This window comes from Halyomorpha halys, unplaced genomic scaffold, assembly GCF_000696795.3.
Source record: "Halyomorpha halys isolate HHAL.00 unplaced genomic scaffold, Hhal_1.1 Scaffold412.1, whole genome shotgun sequence".
NCBI lineage: Eukaryota > Metazoa > Arthropoda > Insecta > Hemiptera > Pentatomidae > Halyomorpha > Halyomorpha halys.
The window spans coordinates 590,474-611,615 of NW_027113304.1; the positions used below are offsets into that span (position 1 = coordinate 590,474).

At 30.1% G+C, this 21,142-nt stretch overlaps 1 protein-coding gene across 1 annotated transcript in view; it reads left to right on the forward strand.

Annotated features, from left to right (window-relative positions):
• Positions 1-1,990: 1,990 nt before the first annotated feature.
• Positions 1,991-21,142, forward strand: part of LOC106682419 (B-cell linker protein) — a 52,708-nt gene continuing 33,556 nt past the window's right edge. The window contains exon 1 of the mRNA XM_014423255.2: positions 1,991-2,055. The gene's annotated coding sequence lies outside the window, so the exon portion shown is untranslated. The remainder of the gene's footprint in view (positions 2,056-21,142) is intronic.

Here is a 21,142-nt window from a genome sequence, read left to right on the forward strand (position 1 = left end):
AATAAAATTACAACAGGTATAAGGTATGGTATTAAGTTTTCTCAACTTGTCCCCATTGACCACGAAGAAGGAGAGGTAATTTAAAATACACACTTGTAATATACAAAAGGAGCGCGAAAAATGATTACACGCCTCTTGGAATGATCTATGACACTCCATGTCGATATCACAATGGACTCTCGGTTTCTCCTATGAATGAAAGACCCAGAGAAAAAAATTCTGACTTCTTGAAGTGACAGTGCGGCCCCGGGGCTCTGGGGGTAGGTAAGGGCTTTTCTTCTCGAGCGGCTTCTATTCAGCAAGCCCTTAGATTGGTTTTTTCTTCGGTCTTGTGGTCGATTGCGTCCCTAAACAGGTGTTCTGCGGCCGATTCCGCAACCTATAGGTGTACTCCGATCCAAGATAATATCGGATAACCCACGGTGTATGTCATCCAGGACTGATGGAGACTGATCGGATCCGACTACAACCCTTGCACGTGTCCTCCTGTCAAGCTGAACAATGGTCATCACCTTCTAGAGCTGTCAGAAAATGATTTCCGTGAAGACAACTCTCTTTTGACTTCATAACAATACTTTAAAACCAAGGAGAATGGACAGTTCTATCATTGGATACGAACACCTATAAATATTTTTTTTTTCATACATACTTTTTTTTTATTAAAAAAAATGGATTTTGGACAATGAACATTGATTCAGTTAAATGTAAAAAATAAATTTCAAACCTTTAAAATTACAATGCAAATTACAAAAAAGTCATATTTACTTCTTTTTTTTTTAACAGTATATTAAATTCTTTCACCAATTCAATTCTATAGTCAAAATTTATTTTCAACTTTGATTTATGAACTCACTTCTTGCTTAAAAAAATTAAACGAATAAAGTAGAGACTATATTCTTTCTCCTGAAAATACAGTTATAATATAATTTAGCATATTATTTCAGGTATTCTACTGATGTACAAATTTTTATTTTATTGAATCCTTTCCGATATATCATTTTTATGTGTTTTTCAACAGATCAGCTTTTATTCAATGTTTTATGGGTAATTTTTAAATAATTGACTACGAAATATTGAGAGAAAGTGAGTTCAGAAAACTTAATAATTTTTAAATAGGTTTCCTGATCAATAAAAAGCATAACTTGTTTATAAAACAATCCTGAATTTCCTGCTACTGTGTGGAGTCCGTATAAACTTTCTTGTTTCTGTTTGAAGCCAACTGTCACCTCTTCGAAAAATGACTTTATGTAGGTGAGCCAAATATACATGATTTGACACCACATTTTTTGGCAAAACAGGAGGCAGATCTGGACCAATTTCAGAAAAAACCTCTGCTTCATTGGTACAAAACTAAAGCTAATTAAATGATCTACATTCAGATTTTGTGAGTGAGAAGGTACTCTTCCTAGTTTTAATCATTAATAAACAATATTAACGTTTCGGGGTTGTCATTTCATCACCACATATTTGTAATATTGTATCATCTTAAAGTTATATCTTCTATTGGAAGAGTTTCATTTGTAACTAACATGACAATATAACAAATACCTGATGATGGGGTGACAACCTCGAAACGTTGTTATTGTTTATTAATGATATAAAATAAATAATTAAAACAAGGAAGGGTACCTTTTCATTCACAAGATCTAATTATAAATGGAATTCTTCCAGTAGAAGATATAAATTTAAATGATTTATGTGTTCCAATGTACAATTGAATTCAATGACCGTGAATAGGTCATATAAATTATTATATAATTTAATATAATAATTTATATTAAATGTTAAAAAATAAATGTTTTAATTCCACCGCACTTACTAAATGAAGAAACTTCCATATCTACATAAATCCAAGTAAGTCAGAAGAAAAGGATCTAATATCCTTTCGCGAAATAATTAACATATTTAAGTGAATATAAATTAGATTCAGCTGAATGGAATAATTTTAATAAATAAAATATAAAGCAATCAACACACCTCTGAATACAACCCCCACCATAACTCCTCGATGCACTAGTCCACAACCCAACGCGATTGAGAGAGCAAGACATAAAGGTAACAAAATATATACCTGCAATAAACATAAAATATGTACCTACAACATTATATTTAGCTAAATTACATTATCGTGCTCAAATATGAAAGATTGTGTTTTAATATATTATGAACGGTGTATTATATTTATCAACTAAAATTTTATGAGTTATGAAAATTACAGGCAAATTATAAAAAAATTATTTATGTAAAAAGGAAATGTATAGAATGCTGTTAAAGTTATCAAAAGGCAAAGAAATAGAATGAATCTTATAAAACAAACTGAATTCACGAGAAATTCATTACTAGTTTAATTTATTAGTTATTAATATAACCTAATCATTACGACAAATTACCTACATCTTTGCTGTTATTACTAATACAGTTGATTGTAATTACTTTGGATCAACTTGTAATTGTGATTCACAATATCTTATCACATAGTTGAAATTACCAAATTACAGAAATTGGCAAGTATTGTAATTGTGATTAAAATTGCACTTGATTGAGGAATTAATATAATAAATACAGGAAGCATAAGAAGAGATTTAACTGTAATTATTATTAGTGATTAACTGTGTGTGATCTATTCATCAAATTAAATTTTATTATAAAAATTCTCTACAACTCAAGAGCTATGGTAACCGTCATTAAATATGAGTGTTTTTTTTCTTAACGATCTTATATTTTATGTGTCCCACAAGACACTAATATGTTGCCACTACCTCCTATATATCAAAATGGTAGCCCATGTTAGTACCACTTCCCTCTAAATTAAATGTTTTTCAAATTTTTAAAAAAAATTTTTTATACCATGATGAGCGAAATACAACAAGGAAAATCTTAATTACAGTCAGATTACTTACATTGTAACTCGCAGGAAATGAGATGTTCGATTAGGTAAATAATTGTAAGCTGCAGAAGTATATTTAAAGAGAATAAAATATAAGATTATTTGAAGTGGTATGTATACACTTCGTGATCACCGATTATTTTATTTATTGTTTGAACTTTCATATCAGTTTATACAATGCTTGGATGGAAGGTTATGATTGCGTTGTGTTGCGAACTTCAATATTTTAAAAAATTTAAAACCGTTTCCACGGAGTTCAAAAAACGGAATTTAAAATACTATATATACTATATATATATATATGTGTATATAATGTTTATGGGTACAATAGCTGAATTGGATTCTTGTTATTCCATTATGACGTTTTGGATATGTTCAGACTGTTTTTATCTTCTGAGAATTTTTGTCTCCTGTGCAGTGAAATATTTCATTATTATGCATAAGTTCATGTGGATTAGGTTCATCGTCTTGTTTTAAGTGTTTCTATACCAGCTAAAATAATTGTTGATTATTTTATTGTTATTTGTTTAGTTATTAATCACGAAATAACTATGAGATGACTTTTGACTTACAAAAACCCACAGGGTGGGTTCTTGAGGCTTGACACTAATAGATATTTCAGATCTATATTTTACTTTACTTTAGCTAACGATTTATTATTTCAGTTGTTTTGATTGTTCAAAATCATTTATATTACAATGAAACCTAGAAGACGGAATAAATTGAACAGAAACATTAAAAATAAGAACACCTTTGGATACTCTATTTGATGCACTTTCAAATGAAATAAGAAAAATTCGAATTTGGATGCACCTAGCTTTTCATTCATGGATTTTTTGGAGCCACCAAATATGCGCACAACAGCCGTAACTGTTCCAAATGTTATGATGTTTCTTTTTGTTTGGTAATTATGTCCTTAAAGCCTTGATTTAGTAAAAACCTAAAACCAAAAGGTTTTTGTATTTTTTCTTAAATGTCTTATGAAAGTAGGCATAAAGGTGATTTTTGGCACACCTGCCCAAAATGAATCATTTATTTCGTAAAACCACCCATAGTTCAAATAATATGACGTAGTTGGTTTTTAGAAATTAACACTCATATGATTTGTTTCAATAGAATAATTGATGAACTTATAATTATTTTCCAATATTAATTTTTTTATCTTATCGAAGAGAATTAATGCAGCCTACAACAAATTAAGAGCATTAAGTATTAGTGTTCAAATACTCCTTCGTAAAATATATACAAAAGTAGAAAAAAAAATAATAAAGAAATATATAAATAAAATATAATAATATCTTCATTTGTATAAATAAAAATATGAATCAATTTCAAAAATATAATAAAATAATACTGATCTCATAATAAAAATAAAATAAAATAATGTATTTACAATACAAAGAAACTTGAATTTAATTAACAATAAAATAAAAACATTCGCATATAGCAAAATTAAGGGCAGAGCTTAAACTTAAATAAGCTGATATATTTTTGCAAAAGAAATGATTAGAATTTAGCAACGAGATATATTAAAAGTAATTTCCTCAATACTTTTGAAATTGGAGTTATTCTTTCAACTGAAAGACTTATTCGAAAAATTAGTTTGGAGATGTATTGCCATTGTGAATGTCTGTTTACATTTTCTACTAATAAATCTATTTTGATATGAGCGAGATTAATTTAAACTCAAAGTAATGAGTGCACAGCACCATATTTTTTTCTAAAATTATATTGAAGTAGTGTTATGTAGAGAGGGATTTTGAAACAATTTTTAAAGGAAATTTTTTCACTGGATAAGTTCTGGCTTCAAGTTACATTACCCCTAATATTTTCCGCAAGGTAGTATTTTGAACAAGCATATTACTTGAAATTATTTTACATACCAGAAATTTTAGTCTTAATGAGATTATTTTTTTATATATTCAGAAAAGTACATCGAATACGGTCCGATCAGATGACGTCTATCAGTTGGGGCCAAATAAAATATAACATGATATGCATATATGAAATTTATTAGTTATAGTTTTGAATATTATGGCGCTGTGAAAGCTGCAACGATTTATAAGCTAGATCATTACAATATGAATTAATTTAGAGTGATAAAACAAATAATTCAATTAACTAAAAACTAAAATTAAAGTAAATAAAATGAAAGATTGTTTATTATTCTGAGACTAGGTACCTTTAGAACAATTACAAAGGGAATTGTATTTTTATAATAACACATACTGGGCAAAAAACAGTGTGGCCAAATTTAATTATAACTTATCTACAGAAAAGAAAAAAAACTACCTGACTAAAAACATAAAAACAATACAATTAAAAAATAACTATACAAAGTTACAATTAGTGAATTAATAATGAGCTATTGGATTTGTAATAAATATGGAATGAAGTTGATCAAAAATATGAATACATCATAAAAATATAATATGATACTACATGATATCTATTATAAAAAAGAAAGGAGAAGGACTAAAAAAAAACTAGAGATCAGCTGTTGGATACTAAAATATACTAATAAAAGAATACGATGGAAATAAGGATCTAAGTATATCTAAATAAATAGTATATACAATTAAACAATATCTGTACTATTATAATATTGGATTAGATTGGTGAAGTAAAAGGTAGTTAAATAAAAGGGTTGGTATATGACTTATGTTAGAGGGAATAGAGTTTCAGAGATATTCCGCTCGTGTAAAAAATAATTTATCAAACGCAATAGTTTGATGGAGGGTAGATGTCAGATAAAAGGGATCTGGTAGGGATTGGACTCAGAATTTGAATTGTAGGTTTTATAGGATATAAAGGGGCGTTGAGTATGAATTAGTTGGAGTAGAAAGGAAGCTAGGAAATATTGACATTGGAAGGATGGATAGAACCACTTCAGCTCGACGTAATATTGTAAAGTAAAAATAATAATAATACTAATAATGGAAAGAACTTATGAACTGAATAATAATGATACAAAGTTACAATTAGTGAATTAATAATGAGCTATTGAATTTGTAATAAATATGGAATGAACTTGATCAAAAATATGAATACATCATACAAATATAATATTATACTACATGATATCTATAATAAAAAAGAAAGGAACAGGACTAAAAAAAACTAGACAGTAGCTAAAGGATACTAAAATAAACTAATAAAAGAACGTATTCTTTTATTAGTTTATTCCATCGTAATGGAAATAAGGATCTAAATATATTTAAATAAATAATATATACAATTAAACATACATATTACACATACACACAGATCTATATAGTTAATTTTACTCGTTATATAATGAATCATTAATTACAGTTAAGAAAAACTACAGGCAGATATGGTCATTATAATATTATATATTATATTACCAGATATCAGAGCAAAGAGCATTGTCAAGAAATACAACTTTGCACACCAGACACAATTAGAACTAACACTTTCTGAAGGTGACATGAGACCATTCTCTGGATCTTGACCAGTACCGCACGTGTCAGTGACTCGTTGATCCTTGACCGCCGACTTCTGTCCATAACGGTACAATGTACTTGAACCCTTTTAGCGAGGATTACACTGTCAAAAATTTCTCCAACTGTCATTTAAGGACCAGTTTCTAGTGAATGTGTGAATGTAGAGAGGTGTCTTTTAAAGTGCACTGAACCTTGAGCTTCGAGTTTCAATTGTGTCCTCAAGAGAATAAAGAGCACTTGGTGAAGTGATGCATGTGCTGATACTAACCCAAAACGAAAACGACAGTATTTATCCACTATAAAAAAAATGAACAATTAAATATGAGTAAGTGAGAGGACAAAGAATACAAGAGACAAATTATTGAATAAGAGTTATTTTTGCATAGTATATCAGTGAAAATCTTGGGCGTACCCTATAAAAAACAATAAAAAACAGCAAAGTTTCTTGTTATCCACCACTGCCTGAACCGAATTTATAGTTGTAATTAGAAAGTGTATAAAAAAATATTATATTAAATTATCAATATTTGTTTAATTATTATTGAAAATTCCACAATTTTATCAGATTCAGGAACAGGTAGACAGAAAAAAAAAGTTTTATCACATCCCCTCAGAATTATATGTTTTATGATACGGTGATATTTTCTTCTGTAAAGTAGAGTAACTATTAGACAAAAAATAAGATCATAAAAAAAATAATATAAAAATAATTGAAATTGGACCAGCAATAGCAAACGTACGGTATATAGCTATGTTTTTAAATCTACATTGGTACAATATTAGCGAAGGTAGATACAATAATTGTATTGGTCTTGAATCTAAGGCAATTTGAAAAGTCCCCTATTTATTGATGTACTCGTAATATAAATATGATATCTTATACACATATGCACATTTGTATTCGTTTTAAGATATTCACCCATGAATAAATAGAAAAGTAGTTCAAGAATTAAAAAAGGGTTTTATATAGGTTTACATCCCTTAATATTAATAAATATCAAAAGACATTGAGCTAGATTACTCGATTATTGCATACTTATTAAAACTTTGCATTGAATTTTACAAAAGTAATAAGGAATAGACAAAGCACATTTGTGCTATAAGTTATTGATCCTATTATTCTTCAATATTTATTATTGTACGAAAAGAGTATAAGTTACGGGGATCGAATCTAGATATATTACTTCGGATCAATCGACCAATTTGTTAGAAGAAACACTTTAGGAAGTCTTTACCTTCCAAGTTATAGATATTTGACATATTAAAGTTTCGGGCTGAACCAATTTAATATTGTGCCATCGAAGAAAGACAACAATGGCCATTGATGGACAAGCGCCTGGGCCGAAGACAGGGTGTGGTCTGTCAAGCTGACGCAACAATACTCAGCGTGATGGATGAGTACAAATTGTCCGGATCTGTCCATTGTACTGGAGATCTCACGATAATCGGGAAACTGCGCTACAGTTTCCGACAGTTGGTAGTGATTGATTCACGAGCATCTGAAGAGGGAATCCACTTTCGGGCAGTTTTTGCGCCCCAACATCTGCCCGTCGATTACCTTCCTTACTCGAAATTAGAGTATTGTTGTCAAAAAGCTATTTCCAATGGGCAGCGGATAGGCGTGGAGAGGATCGGCAGATGATTCATAATCATCAATAATTTGTCAGAGAGTAGTGAATTTTCAGATTTTAATCCAAAATCCTGGAGATCAGATCGCCCATTTAAGAAGTCGTCGCCCTCCTATTCATGCTAAGAGTTCTTGGAGAAGTGTCTTGCAAGCAACAATCACAAACTTGAAATGGCAATAAACAATATAGAGTTTACTCAAGAATTACGTAAAGAATGACAAGATTACTTAAACTACCTAGGAGAGTAGAATAGTATGTATTGATAATTTTGGTATGTAGGCGAAAGATAAATTTTTTGTGATCATCATATATTTCCATAAAATTTTATCACAAATTTATAAATTAAATGAATAATTTAAAATTGTATATAATATATATATATATATTTAAACTAAAATTTATTGAAGATATCATTTTTAAACAAATTATTTTAACTTTTTTTAATTCATAATTTTAAATTATTTATCCTTTATTCAAGACGGCTCTTGGCTTCTTTTCCTAATCTCTCACTCCTACTCAAATCCAAATAATATAAAGGCTTAAGGTCAAAATGCACTTAAAAATCTTTTGATCGGATATATTTTTAAATATTTCATTAAATATTATCTTTTTTTTAAAAAAAATAGTGAACACATTATACTTTAAACAATTCAAAACATCGGTATTTACTTATTTTCTAATGTGATGACCCATCGAATTTGGTATTGATTAGGGGATAAGAATTAAATTTAACTCCAAGTATATGGAAGAGTATAGCTTCCTGTCTATTTATACTTTTTTTTTCTAATTTTTTTATTCCCTTATTTTGTTTTTTACAAATTTTTTTCTGGCATCGTCCTTTTTCTACATGTTTCTATGGCGTATATAATTACTTATACATTAAAGTTAATGATTTATGATTTGATAACAAAATTTACGAAATGAACATTTGCTGAAACACGGGTGTATCAAGGAAAATACCTTTACCCACGCGTCTAGACCACGTCAACACAAATACCAACTTTCCTCCCAATTTGGCCAAAATCGGATGAGCCGGTTTCGAAATATTGGTGCTTCAGGGAAAATACGTTTACCCATGCATCCAGACCATGTGTTCACAAATCCCTAACTTTGCTCTCATTTTGGTCCAATTTGGGAGAGACGTTTTTGAAACATATTAAGGCAAATACGTTTAGGCGTGATCAAAATGGTTTCTGATGAAATTGATCCTAAATCCATTTTTCATGAACCACAGAGTTGTCTCCAAATCTGAACCGAACGGGAGCAGCGGTCTACGAAACCGAAAAGAAAAAAAAAGAGTTTAAAACGATGATTAATTGAAGCAAGAATTATATGAGGAAGTTCACACTTGGTCTAGATCAACAGTTAACCTTTGAACGATAATTAAAAATTTTTCCATTATTCAATTGTTCATGTTTCAATGATCCAGGTAGTAACAACAAACGTGTAAACAATATGATCAATAAAGCTTTTGCGAAAAATAAATCGCTCTTGCACAATGTACTCATTATCCGCATAAACTCAAGTGCATCAGGCATTACTCATAATCCACTCAAAGGTGTCAAGTATACAGACCACTTAACAATTATACTAGCAAACAGTGTTATATGTCACTTATACATGTGTAAATGTACAAATATTGCGTTAATTTGATGTTATATTTACGCTTGTAAATATTCTATAGCATATTTAGTACGGTTAAGTATTTAGTTAACGATTCAGTGATTAGTTATCAAGTCGTATATAGAAAGAACCATATTATTCTATTGAATAGCAGTGCACACGCATTCCCAGTGACCAATACTCCTTCACTCACTTATGAAAAGGAGCAGTGATAACATGTGTCAGAAAAAAAAAACTATATCTTCTGCTGTTATCCATTTACTTTAACAGAGCTTTTTAAAAGTATTATGTTCATTTGTTATTTTGTTCTCCACTTACACTAAAATATCTCTTAATATAATTTTGATAAGCGCATTCAGCTACTTAACACCACGCTAAATCCTTGCCAACGTCTGCTACTTATTAATATCTGCATTAATAAACAATTTTTCCATTTATCGGTGCGAACGAGGCATTTATTCATATTATATTTAAATATATGACGGAAATATGAGTTTTGAAAATAGAATGAGTTTTAAAAATAGAAAGTAAAAATTGTACTTTTTAACTTGTATTATTACTTTTATTCACCTGAAGGAAGAAAAAGTATTTTAATATCACTTAGCTATATATGGAACATATATTCACTGGAAGTACATTTCAGTGTATATATTAACAAGTTATATATAATACGTTTTGGTTAAGCGTAAGAAACAAGGATATATATATAAAAAATAAAATACTTTTTTATAAATATAAAAATAAATATTTTACCGTTATATTATGGGCTACAATGATTACTATACATCTCAAAATATGGTTGCTAGTGAAAGTGGATGCACGCGCCAATTTTTTTTAATACCCTAGCAGGACAAATGTAATCTAACATAGTTCATACATCTGTCATGTTTAATACCTTAGTTTGAATTTTTGTATCCAATCTGTAGGCAATTGTTTGTTAGGGCTTTAGGGCGTAAACCCCAATGGTCTCCAACTCCCACGTTTAATAGTTTATTTTGACATTTCAATTTTTTGAATTATTACTACTCTATTTTTTTTTTATATTTCGTTATTATCATTATTGTTTTTATTAATTTATTTGTTCTTTTTATTTCCATCCCAAGATTCTTTAAATTTGTGATAGTTAATTATATTGATGTGTTTAGATTTGGGGTTTGAATCAAGTTTAAATGGTTATTTTTTCTTAAAAAGTCGACATCAATTTTATGTTTATTTTTGTCATCTACTGATGCTTGGTCCCAGTCCTAATCTACTTAAATCCGTAGTATAGAAATGTTAACATTTTGGCAGTGGCTGCTTATTGATCATGAATGAGTTATATTTCCATGACCTACTATCAATCTAGTAGTTATTTTTATTTCTTGATAGATTTTACAATCTGCCACACAGTTGTGGGCAATAGGTAATAGTGATGAATGACCTCATACATACTAATATAAAATAAAATAAATTAAATAAATGAATAAAAAAGAAAACTCTCTTAAAATATATACAAACAGAAGAATAAACAAAATGAACATAATCAAACTATCTGTATGAAAAAAAAATTTTAAAAATAACATAACGATAAAATAATATAGTCTCTAGTCACATTTACACTCTAATATACAATATTTACACAATCGATCTGAGGATTCCTGTGCCCACTCTATTCCCCACGTATGAGGGGTGGAACAGAGCTCAAAAGATCCCAGCGCATCCCTCTCGCCGCATCACTGGTAGTGAGTCAGTGGAGGCTGAGCAAGTGCGCTAAAACTATCAATCTATTGCGACCTCCCCCTGCCATTGGAACGGCTTGACGTGATCCATGGTTTCGTTCTTTTTTTAATAATTTATTTTTTTCTTGACGGGCTTTCATTCCAACTACACGATATTTCATTTTTCAGTGGGAGGCTTATTTCTTGGGAGGTGTCAGGATGGCCGCGCCCTGACCAGGAAGAGCAAGTGGCTTGACGGCTATGTCTGCTAGCTCGGTTCCAGCTATCCCCACGTGACCCTGCACCTATATAATGTAAACAGAGTTTCCAAAGTTTTAAAGCATATTGATACAATCGTGATTTTTATGACGGTCGGATGTTTCGGGTAAATGTTCTTTAGGACTTTAGGACTCAAAGAGTCAGTTATAATTACTATTTTATGTATGTTACTGTCATAGAGAAGTTGAGTGTTGAGACTATTGCATGGAGTTCCGTGGTATATACACTGCATAATTTATGCAGTTTTATTTCATAGGTTTTGCTGCATGAGAAGACACATATTTTGAAGGAGACGCGAGAACTTTGTTTAGTGTTGAGTATATGACTGATTACATTTGAGTAATCGAGATAATTGAATCATTGTATTATGTAAGCTGTATATCCGTCGTGGATTGTGTGCACTTCTGGATTGCACAAAAGTATTTCTTTAACGAACTCAATAGCAGTATGAATTCTTTCTGCCAAGGGGAGAGTAGAATTTATTTTATTTCTAAAGAAGTTTGAAAATTTGGGTTTGAAGATACATTAATGTGTATTTTTGGTGATTCATCACCAGTTTTTTTCTTTCTGAATAAAAGAGGGGGTAGTCCATCTTAAGAAGACAGGCTAAGGATGGGATTAGTTCGAAATGCGCCAGTCACGATCTGAATCTTTGTATGATGAACAACATCCAATCTGAAGAGGATCCTATGCCGGGCAGACCACTTCATTTTCTAAACTCTAGAAAATATGTCCCCGAGTCGTACTTTTATAAACTATTGCAAATATGGTAACCAATAGAGATGTTGGTAATTAAAGTGCGATACGTTGTTTAAAGATAACTATATTCTCGGAGCTTTTACTTCGTATCAGTTTTAACATTAAATGATAAAACCCAATTAATCGATACGGAAAACGACAATCGCTCGCGCGAGAAGATATTATCTGAAAAATGGTGATATTTTAACCACTCCATCATTTTGGAACTAAATAATTCATCATTTGGAAATAAATAAATTTTGGAACGAAATAGTTTGAAGTCTAATAAAGAAAAACTCATGATAATAAAAACAATGAAAATATCTATCCGTGGACAGGTTATAGGATTCAACATTATATCCATAATTAATTGTGGTATTTCGATATATAAATTTCTTAATTTAAATAGTAGTAGTCAAAGACAAAACCTTAAGGTGGAGTTGGACAGTCTATGAACGCATGGATTAGAAATTACTCTATTGAAACAAATATTTATTATGTAATAAACAACAATTTTAATTCTATTTTTATTAATTATTATATAAATATTGAATTATTCTAATTAATTGTTATTATTAACTATCTGAAAAAAATTGATTCTTTTGATCGTATTATTTGACTTTATATAACGAATATATTGTCCTGAGCTTATAATATTCTGTTGAAGTGTATAAATTCCTTGTGATAATATATTGACAATTACTTTATAATGATTATATTTTATTTTTTAAAAAATGAAGGACATATGTAAGGTTTTATTGCGTAATTTGTTATTCTTGTAAGGGGAATGAATAATTCAGTATCTTTATTTTTTTTGTGATTAATTATCTTTTCATACATTATAACTCATAGTGAAACATGTTTATTCACTTTATAAACATACAAATACATCACTAAAAATTCATAATTCTCAGTTTTAATTTTAATGTACTTAATATATATTAAATTAAGTATTTAAACATAATTAGTGTAATTTGATTAAAATTAGGAGTGACCCCTAAATTTTCGCTAAAAGCCGTTATTTTTAACTTTGAAAAATAAACAATACAATCTTTGAACCTAAAAAAAATAATAATATTAATTATTAGTAACACTCCACATGTCAATGAAGGAATCCTACATGTCTATGTCTTGAAGTGTAACATGTCTATGTACCTACCTCAAATAACTGTTCCATTGAGTCAATGTTTTAACTACTGGATAAATGAACCTTAAGGACTCTCGTCCACTGGGAGCGGAAAGCTGCGAACTGCGAAGTAACGAACTCGTGCGAATTTCTCGCTTCTTCGCTAATTCTCCTTTCTGGTGAAGAATTTTTTTCTATAGTTCCATTTCATTAATCGACATTTCAGGCACATCCGATATCGACGAAAACGGAAAATGTAGGTGATACATTTACAGAAAAAGAAACGAATTTTGTCTTTTTGTGATGTGATATTTGAATCAACGATGACCACTACTTTCCCTATTTTCGAATCGGACATATTTCGATACATTCTTGACAATAATTCTTTTAAACTAACTTTTGATGTCCATCACTGTTTTTTCGAAATCGTTCGCAATTAAATTCCAGCAAAACGGGATCGATTAGCACTTAGTACCTCGACGAAAACTGACGAACGATACCGTAAATTGTAATATTATCTCATTGATACATCAATGAGATAATATTACAATTTTAAAAGTATTTTGTTACAGCATCTTTCTTAGTGGTTAATTCCAGATATTAATATTTTTTTTAATTCTTAAAAATAACCACCACTGTTATAGTGCAGGTTATTAGCAATAATAAGGAAATAAATAAAATATTTTACAAGGGACTAACCTAATGAGGGACAGGGTTGAAAAATGAAACGACAATTTTGTATTATTTATTTGTTAAATTTTGATTAATGACTTAAATAACTTCTTTAAGAATAATTATTAGGGATTGATAGACTGATGCATAAAAGTGTTTGTTATTAGTTTTTTTACGTACATAATATAAATTTTTGAAAATAGAGTTTTCGACGGTGAACTATTGTTCTATAGTGGTGTTCGTTCAAACATACAAAATAAACATCTACGCACAAAATAAAGTTATCAACTCATTTCTTTAGTTAAACATTTTTATAATCTGGGCCGTTCAGAATTTATGAAGCTTTCCAGAAAAATTGTATCCATAATTCTTTCGATATTGGGCACACAACTATAACAAAAAACGTATCTTAAGATGCACTCATGTTACATAAGCAACAGTTTCCCCCTTAATAATGTTACGGTTGGTAATTTAGATTTATGAGGTCTCCTCTTGTTTAAAAAATATCCGAATAAAGTAGACATTGTATCCTTTCTCCTGAAAATACCCACAGTTGTAATATAACTTATCATAAATGTTGTATTCTGCTAATCTCACCATAGTATTATACTCATTTATTATCTGATCCTTAATGCTATCCAAATAAACATTTTTAAGTGTAGCTCCTTTTTTTGAGGATGAAATGTCAAACTTTCTTCCTATATTTAATAATAATAATAATTTATGATTAACCCATTCCATAATTAATGAATTCTTTTCGGCTGTGGTTAGTTTTCATATATATTTTTCTTTAATTATTTTAAGGAAATCTGCGGAGATATGGATATTTTATTTTTAATTTCTAAGTATTTCGAAATCTTCTCCCATGGTCCTTGAACAAACTCAATAGCTCTTTGTAATAGCGCATAATAGGAATATCGTTTAGTATAGCGTTGATTTTTTGTCCCTCTTAAGACGGACAATCGCTACTGACCATCCTCTTGGCTCGAGGACTGGCTGTTATTCAGCAGCTAGAGGGATTTCATAATGGGATGGGTATTTAATACGAAACCGCAATAATTTATGGACATATTTTTTCATCCTCAGTATCATCGGTATTCGGGATGCCCAGGTGGCCAGGAGTCACGAGCCCGAGACCATCTGCCGAAGAAGGCCTGCCATTGGAGAACTGGCGGACCAATCACGATACATTAGACAAACACAATGGTCGTCGCCGCCCCCAGCAAACTGTCGGTTTGTGGGCCGGCTGGGGGCTGGGGTACACTTCGGAGGCACACCCGGGACTATTCTGTATCCAACCCCACTGTACCCTTATATTATTTATTTTATATTTATTGTTTTAAATTGAGCAGAAATTCGATTAGTAACAATTGAAATACTTTTGATAAAACTTATAAAAGAACTATTAGTAACCGAAAGTATCATCTTTGAATAATATTTTCAATAAAAAATAAATCTGTACTTTGTAAAGAAGTACTAGGGCAAAGTTTGTGCAAGAAGGTGATTTAGTCAGCGTCACGTATTACCGGCACTTTTTTCTCCAAATATGGGTACCCTTTTAATTAATACCAATAAAGGGTACATATTTTCAATAAGTAATAAAAAAAAAAAGTTAACAGAAGAAGATATTTCAGATTTTCAATAAATTTATCAATATAAATTCAATATTAAAACTCGATATAAATTGTCACTGAAGAGAATTTTGAATACTTCATTAAAAATCATTAGGATTTTCAATAATTTAATCTGACCCATACCTTATTTTAAATAATGATGAAACTATGCCCACATTGAAGGTTTTATTAAATTTCTAAATAAAACATACATCAGTGACATGCTATGTGCCCCGTAAAGCATAAATAAATTAAAAGGAATCAAGTATTAACTGAGAAGTATGATTGCTGCAAGATAGATAGAGAAATTTATCACTGATGTTGATAGAAAGTGATCAACAAAAAATAAATAAAGAAATAAAGTTAAGAATATATGTATATATAGTTGACCGTAAAAATTGATATATAAGAAGATGGTCAGGGTTGCGGTCAAAAGTGAAACAAAAATAGTTGTAAAATATTTTTGTTTCACTTTTTACCGCAACCCTGACCATCTTCTTATATATGAAGTTAAGAATAATCGTTAATTATTCATGATTTTTCTAATCAAAAGTCATGTATATTTAAAAGTACCTCTATGGAATATTTCATATAATAATAATGGCTTAGCGAACCCGAAGGTTCGACGCCGATATCATCAAGCGTTCTCTATAAACATGTGTCCAGTGATCTAATAAATTAATTTTAACACAATCCTCACATCTACGTTACGGCAGATATGGGCAAAAATTAGCTATAGTTGAAACTAATTGCTAATATTGCCATGGATACGACACTTATTCATGAATGAACCATTGATAAATAAATATCGTAACCATGCCAATTTTAGCTGTTAGTTTCAACTATTACTATTTTTTGGCCAACAGTGGGTTCCGGTCAACCCCTCGGACGTTTACCCGTTACCATGTCCCAAAAGTTTACGACCATCTTACTCGCCGCAATACTATAATCTGAATTAAATTTACCAGGAACAGGTTTCCTTAATTTGTTATGTAGCCTTCTAAATTTTCGCGTTAACTCATCCTTTTTTAGTCCCAATATTTTACGAAATACTTTATTTTCAAAAACCCTAAGGTACCGTTCTTCCCTTAGTGTAAGAGGTCATGTTTCGCATCGATGGAGAACAATTGCATATTATAGACTACCAGAAATGGTACTGCATAAAATTCATAAAATTGCAAACGTTTTTATCTGTGTAGCTATTAATATTTTTGTATTACGAAATTAAGAAAAGAAATATATACTGACGTGGACCTATTATAAAAAAATTATACAAGAAAATTGGCTATTAATTTTTTTTTTAAATTGACGAGGGACGGAATACAAATAATTAAGCGTTTTTGAAAATAGAAAATTGATTTACATTTAATTCATGACCATTTTTAAAAATTCGTTTATGTATACCTATTGAAGCTCCAAAACTATATTATTATCGTTGGAGTTGAATAATTTAAAAAATATAAAGTATGTTGAATTTACTGATGAATTAAAATATAATTATAATTTAGCAATAAACGTAAACATCACATCCAGCTTTTCACCTCATCCGAAAATGTTGCAATACAGTTCCATTTATCCCATTGCGACCCCTCTACTTAAAAAACACTTTTAATACTATCACTTGATCATTAAAAGTAGAATTCACGTGATAGCTCACTGTTGCCTGCTTTTGTTCGGTGAGGACAATACGCTTAGTAGTGCAGAATAAATTTACATAATTATGAAAATCGCAGAGACTTTTATCTAATCATCAAAAAATATGAAAAATGTTGCAAAACCTTATGTTAACAATATCTAATTGAAAATATTAGTGTTAATAATTTATTCATTAAATTAACTCAAAAATGAATTATGACTTTTTAAAAAAATGCATATGATGTGAAATAAGTATGGTTTATTTCCAGTATAAAGAATAAAATTAATAAAAAGTTTAAATTTCCAACTCTATAAAATAAATGACTCTACGCTCTCCCACTTTTTCGATTAATAATTCCTTAATTTTTATAATAATTATCTATTAAAAAAACAAATTTAATTTATATCTTTTTTTTCATTCTATTTGGCTTATTCACGGATTAAAAGAAAATCTAACAAGTATATACATGCACATAAAGTAACTAAACAAATTAAGAAGAATGAAACTTTTTATATCTTAAGGGATTACTAACCTTAAAACGAAGTTTAATGCCGTTTGTATTTAGTAATATTTATTTTCCAGAATCTGTTTTACATCGTTTTTAGTAAAATGCAGTTGAATAAAAAATCAATATGCTTTGTGATTATACCCACCCCACAGACAGACTTGTGGGTGAAAAAAAGAAAAAGAGAAAATCGCCGATAATGGTAAGGTCTGTTCGGAAAATTAGCGGGAATAACCTTGGTTCAAAGATAAGCAAACAGTGCAATCAGGATTCGATTTTACTCACAGACAAAAACAAATTTATACCTCTGATGTGAGTAAAAGTTTTTATCAAAGCCGTTTGGAAACTAAAAACAATTTCTTTAAACATATTGTTTATTTTTTTAACAAATTGTAATTATTAGTAAACAGTATATAGTATTATATACAGTATCAGTATATGTATTTATACATCTCTGATGTAAGTACAATTGTTTATTAAAAGCTTTTAGAAACTAAAGGAAATTTTTTTTTATCAAATTGTTTATTTTTTAAATCAAATTGTACTTTTTTTGTATGAGGAAAAAATCACATTAAGACTAAATAATGGAGTTAGCACTTGCGACTTTTTTTCATATTCCCTCTTATCCTAAAAGGAGACGTTTAAGGGACAAGTCCATACCTAAAATTAAATCTCACTGATGCCAAAATATTCCAACTGTTAATTTTTTTTTTTAATAATTTATTTATTGTCATTTACAACTGTATACACATCTATACAAAGTAAATTTGCTGTAGGTGACATAGTGACATGATACAAACATGTGGAGAATCAACCCACTGATAGAACTCCAATAACATTTCTAGAGGAGAAGATCTCGAGGCCATCTTCTTTTCAGACGCCTAGGAGGATTATTAGGTAATGAAGGAGAATCCAGGTTAGAAACAACAGGATTTGGGTGGTTGAGAAGTTTGTTATGGAAGGAACGGTATCTGGATCTGGCCTATTCGGCAACATATGGAACATTGAGGTCCTCATGGATGACTTGATTTGGGACAAAGTAAGGAGCATTAAGGATTTTACGAAGGATTTCGGACTTTAAGGATTGGATTCTGGAGGAATTTGATGGTTTAGTGGAGCCCCAAAGCTCAACTCCGTATGTCCAGATAGACCTTATAATAGTCATGTAGATCAGTCTTTTAAAATGGATTGGCAATTTAGGTGGTGATGTGGGATTGGTGGGTTTGGGATGTAATGGATCATTGGTTGGATCAATGGATCATTGGTTCATTAGCTTATAATGGATCATTGTTCACTGACAATAGACATGTGTCATCGGCATACGTGGTGAGGATAGTGTTAGGATGGGTTGAGATGTCAGCTGTGAAAACTGTATAAAGGATAGGACCAAGGATACTACCCTGAGGTACACCAGCAGACTGACGGAATAGGGATAAATAAGCGCCGTTGTAATTTACTTGAAATAATCTGTCCTAGAGATAAGAACGGATAATGAGAAAGTAAGTAGGGGGTAGGAATTTACGGATCTTGTATAGCAGTCCTGGGTGCCAGACTCGATCAAAAGCCGACTGTAATTTTTATCCGTAAACTAACTCAATATACCACAACTTATCGTAAAAAAATGAAAAACAGCTCCAATTTTTATGAATTTTGCTCAATTGCTTTAAAACAGCCAACTGTATGCTATCGAATCAGGAGGGAAAATGACATTCAGCATGAACAAAGATCAAAATGCGTCCGACTTTACTAATGTTGGGAATTTAAAGAGAAGAATGACAATTACGATTTTAAAAATATTAATGACGCTCTGGCCCCCAAATTCCCCTAACCATAACCCAATTCGGATCATTCTGCCGTTACGTTAAACAATTAAGTTAACACTAATTTTGTCATCAAGAAGCTGAGGCTTATAAAAATAACTATCTAGAAAAAAATAGTACATGGCATGTTTTTGATTTTATGTATTCATTCAGAGAGTATTTAAATATTAACAACAATGATCTTAAGTATAACGACGACAACCGGTTGAACTGTTAATAAATTTGGAGACTGTTTTAATCCGAAGAAAAACGAATAAGATTCAATGCCTTTTTCATTATTTTGAATACACCAATCTAATACAGGTAATTTAGAGATATATCTTCCAGAAAATCCGATGAAATCACCTCTACCCTTTGTCGTAAGTCTACCGACTGCTGTAAACTATCTTTCACAATTAACAAAAAAAAATTTTCTTTTATGAACTTTTTAGCTCGTTTACGATCCTGCGACACAGAACTTTTAAATTTAATTTTTTTAAAAATATTTCGTCCTATTCAACAAAGAACGTCAATACTTAAAATAACTCAAAATATGAATTTTCTCCTGTGGAAAATTGTGTACAAGAATTTTCTTGTTGCTTTTGAGTTCTACTTCAACTTACTTAAATATTGCTGGCAATATTTCTTGAGCCTTTAAAAAAGTAGTGTTAAAAAGCATTTAGACATCGAAATAAGCAAAATGAATTGACTTCAAAAACAGAAAGGCAACATGAATCAATGTTAGGAGTGAAATTATTTTGAATAAATATAATATTTTTAACTGACGTAAAACTACAGCGCCTTTCTTGTCCGCTTAATCATGTACTGAGTTTGAAAACAAACATTTTTAGAGTAACCAATTTTCAATAAACAGTCATAACTCCACTGTTTAGGATAATTGTGAATCTTTATTAATAAGAAATCGGTGTCCAGTTTTTTTTATAAAGTAGTGCAGTTTTTAATTTTGCTTCCTCTCCTATTCCTAATAATTTCTGAAGCACATGAAAAGAAGATGACCCGAAACTTTCTAGTGTAGAAATGTTGGAGTACTACCTCCAACCTAGAAATGGTTATTTATTCACAAATGTTTAATGTCGCCATTGCTTATCACATTTACTGATTGTAATTATAGTTGTATATTTGAAGAAATAAAGGGGAAAAAAATGTTTTAGAAAGAAGAGTCTAATAAGTCAAGATTGCACAGTACATAGTTTGACTTTTTAAAACCAAAAAGGTCTTAAAAATTGAGAAGTCAAAGATTCTTAAAACTATCAATATATGCTTCAAATTTATAGAATTAATATAAAATTTGCTTTAGATAAAAGTGAGATTTTAGAATCAAGGTCGCGATAAATTATAATACTTGTTTACTTTTTTTTTTTTATGTTCCTTACCAGCATTTAAACTTTCATTTCTCACCTATTTATGGTGTAAAGATCTCACTTTTGAGGGGAATCGTAATTATATTGATG